At 31.0% G+C, this 14,437-nt stretch overlaps 1 protein-coding gene across 1 annotated transcript in view; it reads right to left on the bottom strand.

The window, feature by feature from the left end:
* Positions 1 to 5,197: 5,197 nt before the first annotated feature.
* LOC139892446 (serine/threonine-protein kinase AtPK1/AtPK6-like) overlaps positions 5,198 to 14,437 on the bottom strand; it is an 87,377-nt gene continuing 78,137 nt past the window's right edge. The window contains exon 7 of the transcript XR_011774070.1: positions 5,198 to 5,333. The gene's annotated coding sequence lies outside the window, so the exon portion shown is untranslated. The remainder of the gene's footprint in view (positions 5,334 to 14,437) is intronic.

Raw genomic sequence — 14,437 nt, 5'->3', positions numbered from 1 at the left:
AAACCGATCAGGACGCCGTCCAGAAACTGGGGACGCCGTCCCACCTTTTGAACCTGGACACCGTCTAGGATATCAGGACGCCGTCCCACCCTTCATTTTGGGACGCCGTCTAGCCATTTGGGACGCCGTCCCATTGTACTAAAACTGGCTGTTTGGGTTGTCATTTGACGAAAAATGTTTGGGATGTTCTAGACCTCCAATTCACTTGCAACTTGTTTTAACATGCTTATATATGAATAACTAGCATAGAAAGTTTGTCCGAGACCCGACCCGAACATGTTGACTTTTCCGTTGACTTTGACCCGACCAAGTTTGACTTTTTGTCAAACTTAACCAAATACTTATGCAACCTTTCTAACATGATTATTTACTTGTAACTTGCATGAAACTTGACTAGTTGATTCACATGTTAATATAATCGAGTCGTAACGAGCCATAGGACTAATTGAACATCTTTGACCCTTCGTGACTATCGTTATTGATACAACCTATTTGTTTAGGTCAAGACTAGCATTGTTCTTTGCACACGTTACTTGTCGAAGTACTTTTTGGTTCGTGCATACAAGGTGAGATCATAGTCCCACTTTTACTCTTTTTGAACTTACTTTTGGGATGAGAAAACATAAACGTTCTTTTAAACTACGTGAACACAAGTACAGGGAAAACAAACATTCTACATACGAGTTTGAACACAAATCCTCAATTCGATTATCATTAGTTACATCAGATGGTGTAAGCGAGAACTTATGTTATATGGCCATATGGGTTTGACAAACCCTCACTTCGGACGGTTCGCTACCGTCTACGGGTGAAATATATTTTCGGGAAACAGTGTATGTTCTAACACTATTATTACGGGGTTCAACGGACGGAATGTTAAGCTTTGATAATTGAGTGCTCGTGAATATTAACTTTTAGAATGTACTATGACTTTATCGATGTTGCAAATCTTGTGGTTCAACTTACTTTTACTCACTTACTTATTTAAACCTATGATTTCACCAACGTTTTCGTTGACAGATTCTCTATGTTTTTCTCAGGTCCTTGAACTTAGGTGATATATGCTTCCGCTCATACTTTTTGATACTTGCATTGGATGTCGAGTATACTTGCATACGTGGAGCGTCTTTTTGACTACTTTTAATTGTGTCGCACGTGTTTCATACAAACTTTAAACATTGTTATGTACTTGTTATGGAAACTACTTTTGTAAACTTTGAAACACCCTTATTTATGAAATGAATGCGACATACTTTTCGGTCAAACTTTGTTATAAAGACTTACGACCATGTAATGGGACCATACGTAGATGACGCCGTCATTTGACGATTTGTCGGGGTCGCTACAGGTTCAGTTTTCGAATTTTTTTGGTTTCTTTGGTTTATTAGGTTTGGTTTTTTCGCTTTAAATTTTATTGGCAAAACTGAAAACCAAAATCTATTTAAATTTCAAAACCAAAATCAAAATCGATCTGAAAACTGAATTTGAATCCGCTTTGATTCTATTAGAAACGAAAAATCTTAAAAAATTATTGTATTATTTAACCAAAATAATCATGAAAAACCGATTTCGAATTCGACTTTTGATTTAAAAATTAATCTCGTCAATATATATTAATAATTTAATATATTACGAGTATTAATTGATTTAAGTTTTCGGTTAAACTGAATTCGTAAAAGTATAACTAAAAATCGAATCGTAAACTGTATTCAAATTTGAATCTGAACCGAAATTGAACCGCAAACCAAATTTAAGTTCGGTTTGGTAATTTCGATTTTTATTTTCGGTTTAAGTTTCGAGTTAATCTGTTTAGCTAAATATTGAACACCGCTTATATAAATATAAATATTGTCAAACCTATTGTCATATCCATATCTAATCACAAGTGTCACCTTTTATTTAGGAAAGGTTGAGGCTTAAATCTTATCCTCTTATCATCTTATCTTGTAATCAAGAAAGCTGTAGACACCAAGGAAGTCTTTAAACAACAATAGATGAACTTTAAATAGGCAGATTGAAATAAAAGTATAAGTTATTTCACAATTAGGTACACAGATATAGATACATAGAGATGTATATTTATGTTTCTTTAATGTATGTACGTGGATCAGCCGGGTCCAAATGTAGGAGTTTAAAAAAAGAATGGTGTTTTGTCTTAACAATTGAAATCCAGAGGCATTAACCATTCGTACTATATTGCAATCATGTTTTGACCATTTGGCATAAAATGGTTATATTTAGGGATGGCAATGATCATCCGTTCCGATGGATATCCACCCGATCCGACCCGGTTAAAGCGGATATGAATTATCTTAAATGGATATGGATGAACATAAATGGATATGGATATGGATATGGATGAAATATTTCATCCATGGATGTATCCATTTACACCCGAAATGTATATACAAATACAAAAATATAGATATATACATACACAATAACTATTACAAATGTATTTACCATTACACATATATTTTGTTTACGACCATATAATGAATTCATTACGAGGAATCTCAATAAAACATGTAAATCTAACTTAATAAACATAAATATTAGACATATAATTTGTCATAATTCATGTTTGATGGTAAATTTAACAAATTGTATTGAATCTTCGACAAAAATTACACATTCTGGTGGAAAATTTTAATTTATGTTATGTTAAATTTATTTTTGTTATATTACGTTTTTGTTTTCATTACATATTAGAAAAAAAATATATTATATTCTTTAAATATCTAATGGATATCCATTAAACCGCTTAATCCATTGGATATGGATATAGATGTATGAACTGAATCTAAATGGATATGGATATAGATATGGATGAATAAAAACTAAATGAATATGGATGTGAATATGATGTTACCCGATCCATATCCGATCTATTGTCATGCCTAGTTATATTTGTTATCTTTTGAGGATGAACAAAGTAGACAAGTGTTTCTTGTGTTGGGTTTGTTTTTGTCTACATCTAATAGAAACAATGTAATCATGTTGTGAAGCACAGGATTTACGGGTCATTTAAATCGGTACTATTATAAGTTTCTAATCGATTTGAATCTAATAAGTTGTTTTATTTGAGTATTTGGCATTATTTATATTTGGTAAAATTAACATCAAATTTGTGAAACTTATCTGAAGATCTTTATATATTTTTATAATCTTTATTCTTTTCATAAACTTTCTTGTATTTATCTGCATTTTTGATTAGTTTAAGGGTTCATTAAATTTGATAATATAATTGTTTCGGTTCAAAACATAATGTAAAGTCAAAGACCGTGTGCTCCATGCCTCCATCTTTTCAGTGAAATTTCTAAGTTTTAATATTAATAATATGTATAAATCTAACTCGTTTTACTAGGATATAAAAGTCGATAGAAGATTATAATATTGAAGAAGCTATTAAGTATCGAAAACAACAAAGATAAAACATGTGGCACAAATGAGAGTCATCCTAACTTGTAAGTTCACCCACTCCTCGTACTATGCCTTTTGGTTTTCTAGGTAACATCACATGCAATACAAACAAAACCTAAATATTTGGTCTTTCATAAACCATAATTGGCATCAACGTTCTAAATATATTTTATACTTAACAACGGGTTTGAAGAGTGTAGAGTACATACCCGTAAAAATTGACTGCTAACTGTCGCGCAAATTGCAAGGATCAAGGGGGTTGTGCCCCCTTGCTAGATCCAAGGGGCGGCGCCCCTAGCTGTGGTCAAACAACTTTTCACGCCTAAAATGAATAGTCATGTATCTTTAATAAAACTACCAAAAACTTATGGTATATTCGGTTTTTTTAGCAATTTTCTGCATTCATATAAAACACACAGAAAGACACTGATTCTCTTTTACGTGATTTTGATTTGTTCTTGCCTGAAAACAAAATCGTTCATGTCTTATCCTAATTAGGATTTTGTGTAACCCAATACTTGTGATGGGCGAAATACCTAATTAAAAAAGTGTTACATGATTCAGGAACCAATCCAGATTGTCTGTTTCATACTCGTTTTGTTACAAATTAGGCATGCAAATAATAATCAAAAAACGTTGTCAAGCCGCATAAAGCAAAAGTGTAAAAGAAGACTTTTGGCTTATAAAGCGTAATAATGAGAGTCGGATTCGTTAGCTTGTTGAGATATACCAACTTTTCGAACCTATAACGTTAAGAAATTATAATAAACGTGTGTTCTTGAACAATCTTAACTACTTTGATAGTAGTTTTGTTATAAAAAAAGAGCCGTAGATGAGTCATTTTCAACATTCTTTAGTGCTCAACAAATATTATAGTTGTATAATAGTGCTAAAAACTAAAGCTTTTTTTTTTTTTTTATAGCAGCCAGATTAAGTGAATATATGCTTGTTCCTCTTTATTAAGTGGAGTCCCTGATCACTGGATCTACATATCAATCTTTATCAGTTGATTAATCCTCGATTATAAAACCCACTTTTCTTAACACTTAAGTTGTCAAAACTCGAAAAGCAATAGTAACACGATCCCTACATACATTTGAAAAGCCAAATTCGACTATAAGACGGATTTTTATTTTTGTTTTATTATTTTTGTTTTTGTTGTTGTCGTAAAGTTATACATATATAGCTTTATCGAAAAAAAAAGTTATACATATATATGGCTGCCTAGTGCCTAGATATGCAGTAATAGAGATTCTAAAATGGGTGGCTATAATTAATCTTTTTTGAACCTTCGTTTTGTATAATTAGCATACCTAGGTTGAAAACTTGACTTCACTTTCGATAAAAGCCGAAAAAAGTAGTGATATTTGAAAATTTACTTGTGAGAATCAGATTTATAGATTTATGACAATTTATGACTAGCAAAAGAATTATATTTACAATCTAGACTTCGGCGGATCATAATAGGAAATACGAGAGGTAATGTCGTACTCGCCCCCTAAAATTTGTATAAGTAATGAAATTTATAACTCTTTTAACTATGAAGGTTTGTGCTTTTAAATAACTAAATTTGGAGCACAAAGAAATATGACTAAAATGGTAACATGCAAAATGCATTATCGACTATCCATTTCACTTTTTCGTGTCTTTCGGTAATTTTCTCCTTAATTAAATTGCGAATAAGTATCGTATGTTCAAGAACTCTCGACTTTAAAGATGTACAATTAAAATTAAAATCAATATTGTTACCGAAAATATGTACTTGTATGAAATAGACAGTATATATTAGTATAAATTTGAGTACAGTTTACACATTATTCAAACATACAAGTCGAATATTAAATCCTCGATTGCATTGTATTTAGTGAGGTAGATGAATAGAAAGTGATGTACGCCTTTTATCTAGTAACCTAAATATCCACTGAAACCGTTAGCATTTTTTTTTTTTTTTTTTAATTTATAAAAAAAACGATAATAAAAATTCGAAAATTATATGAAGGCCTCGGGATGTGTGATGACCCGGAGATTTTTGACCAAATTTAAACTTAATTCGTATTTGATTTTGACACAATGAGCAAAGTCTGTAATGTTGAGTAACAAAGATTGTAAACTATATTCATAATATCATTTGACCTTTGACTGTTCTCAACGATTCACGAACAATTGTGTGCAAATAAAAATGTATATATATGAAATTCGATAAGTATATATAGTTGTTATAAGATTATTACTTTTATGGTTATTATTAAAATAAATATCAATATAAATAATATTATGATATAAATATAAAAATTGATATGTACAAATTGCTATAGTATTATAATTATTGATAATAAGATTATCATTAATAATAGTGATATTATAATAATTAATATTATTATTATTATTATGAATAATATTGTTATTACTATTTTTATAATTAATATTATTATTATTATTATTATGGCTTATTATTATTATTATTATTATTATTATTATTATTATTATTATTATTATTATTATTATTAATCATAATATTATTTGTATTTAGATTATTATTAAAATAATTATAATTATTAATTATTTAATAACTATATAAATCATATGAACCAATTACGAATCTAAATCTATTGTGTGTAACTATCGAGCTGTAGATGATTTTTGTTGCTGTCTCTAAGTTGTTACAAGTCAAGCTCAGATCACAATACCAACAAAAGAGTCGATTAACATCAATCTCATCTTTTATTTTTTTATTCAATTCTGTATCAGATTTCAAAACAATACAAAATCCAGTACAAATCAATATCGTTCTTTATTTTTTTTTGTACGATCGATTCCTTCTGTCGATGAATCTTGCTATAAGACAAGGAGTTACACTGATATATTACTTCATTCAATTAACATTACATCCGGAATGAAATTAGAAAATCAAACGGAAATATTAAGATACATATACATAGGCTTATATTACTTACACAAATATGAAAGCTCGTATCACCTCACCACTTTCTTCATTTGATCACCTTCAATTGATCACTATAACTAATATCACCCTCTTTGATTGAACACCACCACAACCTTCGAACCTCACAAAACTAATCACCATGGTTACTACACACGTTCAAACTAATCTAAACCAAACCAAACACTTTTAAATACTTCTGCTACCATCGTGACTCTATCACCTGTTTTACAGATCAACCATCACCTTTCTTTCTCCATTACTTTCTCTTGTTTCTCCTACCTTAAACCATCGACAACAAACTACTGCACCTGCTGCTAGATTGAAGATATTAAAGGCTGCAATTTCTTTTTGCTTTCTGTTATTAAACCATTGAACAAAACCACAAATATCCATCCTTGCTACTGCAATATTCTTTCTGTTTTTCTGCTCCTGATCCAGCCACCACCATCTGCAAAACATCATCGTAAATGGCTGTGCAGGTATCTCAATTCCTTTTCTATGTCAAATACCAACCCAACAACAAGAAAAATTGATAGGTATTGACGATAAAAAAAAAATAGGAAGACATGTGCAAATCAAGTGAGTGGAAATTATAAAGAGTGATGTTAGGAACAAAAGAACCATACCAAAACCTTTATTATTCTCGTGGCTGCTTTATTACTGGGACCAGATGATATCATCACTAGTTCAATGATTAAACAAAGCACTTCTATTCGATTTTTTTAATTTTTGGATGCAAGTTGGGCGGCCTTTTTCCTGATGGGACGAAATATACATGGCCCATGACATTCTTTTTACTCATTAATCTTCTGCTTTCTTGTTGACAACAAAACAAAAACACTCACAGTAATTAAGCGACGATGATGATTAGGATCATGATAGATGATTACGATAACGATGTATGATGATGATGGATAAAGGGTGATGGGATTATAAAAATGATAGTGGATGATGTTGGTGATGATGATTAAATATTAGGTGATACATGCGTTTTTCTTTATATGTATTTATGTTCTGCCACTTGCAATTCACGTACCAGGTCAAACAGCAAAGCCATGAAAATTCTGATGGGCCACAGGATACTAGTTTTTTAGTGGGCCTAATAATCTATGGTGTTGTTGGGCTAGTAGGATTTAAGTTAAGTCTTGTTCAATTCTAGTGGATATTGGGCTGTTATTATTAGACTAAGCCCAATAGACCTATGGGCCGACTATTCTATTGCTATTGATCGCGAACTGGTACGGCAACTATTCTGTTTCTTTGGACAAACAAATATAAAAATGGTGAGGGTGTATTAATACCATGAAACATGATGAAAGACTTTTAGATGATGATAGTATTATGATAGAGATGGAGTGATAATCATATTAATGAAAGGATTAGACTTGTGGTTTTTGATGATGATATAGATGATGATGTAGATGATGATAAGAGAACGATGATGATTATGATTATGATTAAGTTTGAATGATGATATGCGTATGTTATAGTTCGGATGATGATGAGCAAAGAAGACAAGGATGATGAAGAGATTAAATGAGTTTTGTTTTGAAGAAGAAGAAGAAGAAAACAAGAAAAACGGGTTAGATAAATTTAGGGTATAGAATATAATAGAAAAACAAGGATAGTTGAATGGTTAGAGGCGTTATCGAGTTAGCGGGACGTCACGGGTTCGGGCATGGGCATTATTTTTTTAAAGGCTTATTTTATGAAGTAGCCATCCTTATTATACTTATTATTATTATTACTATCATAGGTATTAATATTATTATTAGTAGTATTATTAATATTATTATTAGTATTATCATAAAAAATATCATTTTTCAAATTATTACTATTAACAAAAGTATTTTTATTAAAATTATAATTTTTACTAAAATTATATTTTTATTAAAAAAATAATAATAATAATAATAATAATAAATAACATTATTAATAAAATTAATATTCTTATTATTATTTTGAATTAATATTATTGATATCATTATTATTAACATTATAAAGAGAGTACAACTTTTTAATTACTAAGTATTGGTATTATTTTACCAATTAACAAATAATACATAACACTAAATTTAAAACATATAACATATAAATTATTAAAATAACTAGTATAGCACTAATAATATAAATTCGTTCGATTACAATCAAATGTGTTAATATATATATAAATGATATAGGTTCGTGAATCCGAGGCCAAACCCTACAATTGTTCAATGCCGTCATATGTATTTTTACTACAAAATACATTAGGTGAGTTCATTTGATTCCCTTCTACTCTTTACATTTTTGGGACTGAGAATACATGCGCTACTTTTACAACTGCTTTATTAAATGCTTTTGAAATTCATTTAGAACTGCGAATACATGAAATGCTTTTATAAATGTTTGACGAGATAGACACAAGCAAAACATTCCTCGAATGAATTAGGTGGATGTGATAATTACCACCATTGAATTATGTGGACGTGATAATTGCCACAATTGATATGAATATTTTTCCCCTGATTATTATTGCTTGGTAACCTAAGAATTAGGGAACATCACTAATTTTGAGAATTAGTGCACGCCTAATTGACGCGAATCCTAAAGGTAGCTACCGGGTTTAACACCCCCACCCAGAATGTTCACTAGACGGAAGGGCTAGTGGGCGTGGTGTTTAGTACTTCGAAGTTTATATGATTATTATACAGACGAGATGTTCTGTTTTGGGGATATTATTATGCGCATTATATGTTAAGATCGGTTACCAAGCCAAGCTATGAAAGCAATGAAAAGTGAATGTTATGTATCGAGAGAATGATTTTATACACAGGTTATGTGTATGTTATTTTTGTGCACGAGATATGTGTACGGTTACTAAGATTTATGAAAGATGATTTCGTACACGAGAAAGGTGTACTGTATTTAAAAGATATCGCATGTACATTACAGGTGGGTATAGGATTCGGGCCCATTTGTACCATGCAGGATTTAAATCTTGTGGTCTATCAAAATGATGAATTTTATTGTTTTATGATAAACCTATGAACTCACCAACCTTTTGGTTGACACTTGAAAGCATGTTTATTCTCAGGTATGAAAGAAATCTTCCGCTGTGCATTTGCTCATTTTAGAGATATTACTTGGAGTCATTCATGACATATTTCAAAATACGTTGCATTCGAGTCGTTGAGTTCATCAAGATTATTATTAAGTCAATTATAGTTGGATATATTATGAAATGGTATGCATGCCGTCAACTTTCGATGTAAATGAAAGTTTGTCTTTTCAAAACGAATGCAATGTTTGTAAAATGTATCATATAGAAGTCAAGTACCTCGCGATGTAACCAAATGTAATGTATTCGTCCAGATGGATTAGGACGGGTCGTTAGAGTTGGTATCAGAGCGGTGGTCTTAGCGAACCAGGTCTGCATTAGTGTGTCTAGTTGATAAGTCGTTAGGATGCATTAGTGAGTCTGGACTTCGACCGTGTCTGCATTTCAAAAGTTTTGCTTATCATTTAGTGTCGAAAATTATTTGCTTATCATCCTTAAAGTCTAGACACGTCTTACTGCCTCTATTGCATAGACTGTGTATAGATAAATTTATATCTTAGCGTATCTGTTATTGTTACCTTTGTCTGACAGCTTCCGTAGATTTCTCCGTAACTTATGGGATTTTAGTATTATATATGCACATGTAAATTATGTATTGCAGGGTACTAATCTACATCCTATAATCTATTTCTTATCAAAAAATCCTTCATCTGATCGTACGAGATGAAATCCCTCAACCAGTTCGAATTCCTCGAATTTCGACAGCTATTCCGATATGGAGTTTCACCTAAGCATCCTCAATCCCTGTCACCAGAATGAATCAACCAATCATCCATCCTCAATTCATCTGATGAGTCTTTAGTCGACTTAATCAACGGAAACGAGAAGAAGGCAATTCCCTTCCACCAACCGAATTCACCTCTTGGTGAAGAACCTGAAGCAATTACCGGCGAACCTGTCCGAAACACCATATTCACCCTCATTGCCAGGATATTCCACAACGATTATATGATATCCCAAATTCTAAACCTTATTCATCCACTCGTTCCGACCGACAATCATCCAGGAATAATAGAAGAAGTCAACGAACTTCGCGCTCGAGTAATCAATTTGGAGAATATGGTGCAAAATTTACCAACTTCAACAACATCACCGACATGAACAGAACCACCAGCAACAGCACCCGTACCATCAACAACACACGCCTCAACATCTCATTATGTACCTCGAGCATAATCATCGTTCTACGAATCGTTCCACATCATTTATCTTCGTTCTTCCTGGTGATTATGTAATTTCTAATATTTTAGAGATTATGTATTCTAGTTCTAACGGTAAATCAAATGAGTTTAATATCATATTAACTCATTAAATCCATGATTACATCTGAAGAAAAAATATATGTATATATGTTTTCATAAAGATTGTAATTAAAAATTCTTTTGTACAGACTGTTAATGGTGAAAATATTTTAACGGGTAGGTAATACTCGAGGAATATTTAGATTTCACATTAATAAGTTACATTGTACCTTCTTCGAATCTGATTCAACGGTTATTTACTATCTTACTTACATCTACAGAGATACGAATCCGTTTACTGCAGAATAACCATTTTTATTCAATTTCATATTTGGATTTTGACTTATGTGATGACCCGGAATATTTCGACTTATTTTGAACCAAATTCTCGATATGGTTTAATATTTCCGACACGATAAGCAAAGTCTGTAATGTTGAGTCACGAAAGTTTTGGAACTATATTCATGTAATCAATTATTCTTTGACTGTTCTTGAAGATTCACGAACAATATATATATATATATATAACTTAATGTGCATATATATACATATATATATATATATATATATATATATATATATATATATATATATATATATATATATATATATATATATATATATATATATATATATATATATACATGATTTCAAGTTATTTAGTAAACGATAGTAACATTCGATTGATATTTAGATAAGTTAACTAAAACGTTTAAGATGAACCAGTAAAACACTAATTTGCTACAGTATTTTTGAATTGCTACAGTACCCGAAAAGCTACAGTGTTTTCGAAAATCACTATTTGCTACAGTAAAAAACTTGCTACAGTAACTTTGCTACATTAAAACACTATTTCAAAATGAAAGTGTATATGTATATACTACGAGACGATGATTTATCGAAGTAAATGACCAAAGCACTCAAGTATATAAGTTACAATTCTAGTGATATAGCTTATTGATAATTTAAGACTATATTTTGACAAAGATACGAGTTACGAAATGAAAAATACAAGTTTTCTCAGCGTACGAAGGGACATTCGAAAAACTGGAACCGGGACATAAGTCGCGTGATGACGTACGACTTATCGGAACAAAAATTACAAGTCAACTATGCACGTGAATTTAATATAATATATAATTAAATATATAAATTATATATTATAAATATAAATTAAATAATATGTAGACAAACAACAGGACAAAAATCATTGTGAGCTGGAAATCCATCCCATGCGATCGCATGGCAGCCCTGTCCAGGCCACATCTATAAAAGCTCGAATTCTGGCTCAGTTACATATCATTCATCTATCTGTATTACTATATTACTCCGTAATTATTATTAATTATTTTATTATTTATATTATTATTAATAAATATTATTATTATTATTATTAATATTATTAGGATTAATATTATTATTATTAATCTTATTATTATTATTAGAATATACATAAAATATTACGACGAAGCCATGAGCAGGTCACTTTTGAAATGGATTTTCGAGCGGGATAAAGCTAAGGAAATTATGGGTTATAGCTATGGAGGTTATGGGTAATATTCATGGGTATTGTTTGCAAATCAAACCTAGTGTTTATCACCTCTGTTACGTCTACGTACTTTCCTGCAATATTGAATCACAATATTGATACGTGAGCATTCATATCTTATCTTTTATATATTAATTGTGTATCCATGTCTAGTGCTTGAATGTATATGTGTTTAGGCATGCTTGTATGCTAAATTTCGTCGTTAAACAGTTTATGATGAATCACGAATTAAATACATATATTACTGGTAAAAGGTATATGATATGCATGTTTTTGGAAAGCTGGCGAAAAATCAATAACTTTTCATTTAGATATCGAATAGTTTCGATGAACGGATTAAAAGATATGATCAACCGAATTATGATTGACATTAATTGAAATTGCTTTTGAATCTGCAATTAAGATTTAAACAACTTGTTTGTAAGATTGATAAATTGGATTTTTGAATATTACCAGCTGAGTAAATGAACCTTATATAAGGCACGTCTCGTTTTGTTGAACTATTGTCAAAATTGACTTTTTGAAACGAATTTGGATAACTTTTGTATGTCGATCTCGAGCATTAGGATTGTGATACACTATGACCTGACCTAGCTTGATAGACAATTATTGACCAACATATGTTCTCTAGGTTGAGATCTACGGTTATTTGATATTCCAAGTTTCGGTAACATTTCGGTGAACGACTTTATGTACTGCTAAGGTGAGTTTCATTTGCTCCCTTTTTAATTGCTTTTGCAATCTATATTTTTGGGCTGAGAATACATGCACTTTATTTTAAACGCAATGGATACAAGTACATACTTAATTCTACACTGATTTTGAACCGAAAATCCCTTAGCTTTGGTAACTAGTAACTGCCAGTTATAAGAACTGGTGGGCGCGAGTAGTAGTATATGGATCCATAGGGCTTGATATCCCCGTCCGAACTAGAGCACTAGCCTTTTAACAGACGTATGCTATTTAAGAAGCATACACGTTGGTTTGCGCGTATTATTAAGATGAGTATACAAAGGGTACAAATTATATATACGTTAAGTTTAGTTACCAGGGTGCTCAATCTTGTAGAATATTTTGATAAACGTTTATGGATGAAACAATTGAAATCTTGTGATCCACCTTTATATACAGATTATATGAAACAATAAAACTATGAACTCACCAACCTTTGTGTTGACACTTGTTAGCATGTTTATTCTCAGGTTTCGTAGAAGTCTTCCGCTGTTTGCTTATGTGTTAGACAAGCTATGTGCATGGAGTCTTACATGACATATTTTTCAAGGAAACGTTGCATTCACTAAATCATCACCATGTATCTTATTTTGACTGCATTGTCAACGGAAGTATTATTGTAAACTATTATTTACGGTGATTGTCTATATGTAGAAATCATCAGATGTCGAAAACCTTTGATTTAAATATTCATTTATGGTGTGCCTTTTCAAAAGAATGCAATGTTTACAAAACGTATCATATAGAGGTCAAATACCCCCCAATGAAATCGATGAATGACGTGTTCATCCATATGGATTTAGAGCGATCGTTACTAGGGATGGCAATGGATGTTCTATCCATGGATATCCACCCGATCCGATCCATTTATAACGGATATGGATGATGTAAATGGACGATTAACGGATATGGATATGGATATGGATATGGATGAGCTAAATATTTCGTGGATCGGATATGGATGACAATTTATCATCTACGGATATATCCATTATCACCCGAAATACATCTATATATACATATATACATATTAAAATATATGCATATGCATCTACATATCGATATACATATACATATAACCTCCAAATTCTTAAATTATCAACGAAAATAAGGATTGTGATAGTCACAATTATTAAATTGTTACTAACAATATTTAAAGTTACATATTTAGATTACTTTAAACGTATATTTACTTATATTATAGCGTATTTTGCTCAACTAAATTCACAATCGGCGGCAATTTACAATCAAAACATGTGTAACAAATAAAAAATGTAAAGATTTAATATTTACATTTGTTATAATCTATCTTAAATTGATAAAATTGTCGTTAGATTAACATTTCATTTGATATCCAACGGATATCCATTAACCCGCATAATCCATCGGATATGGATATGGACGGTTGAAATGAAATTAAATGGATATGGATATGGATATGGATGAGC

The sequence above is a fragment of the Rutidosis leptorrhynchoides genome, chromosome 2, assembly GCF_046630445.1.
Source record: "Rutidosis leptorrhynchoides isolate AG116_Rl617_1_P2 chromosome 2, CSIRO_AGI_Rlap_v1, whole genome shotgun sequence".
Taxonomy (NCBI): Eukaryota; Viridiplantae; Streptophyta; class Magnoliopsida; order Asterales; family Asteraceae; genus Rutidosis; species Rutidosis leptorrhynchoides.
The sequence above is the reverse complement of the archived record's forward strand: the minus strand, read 5'-3'. Positions and strand labels throughout refer to the sequence as shown.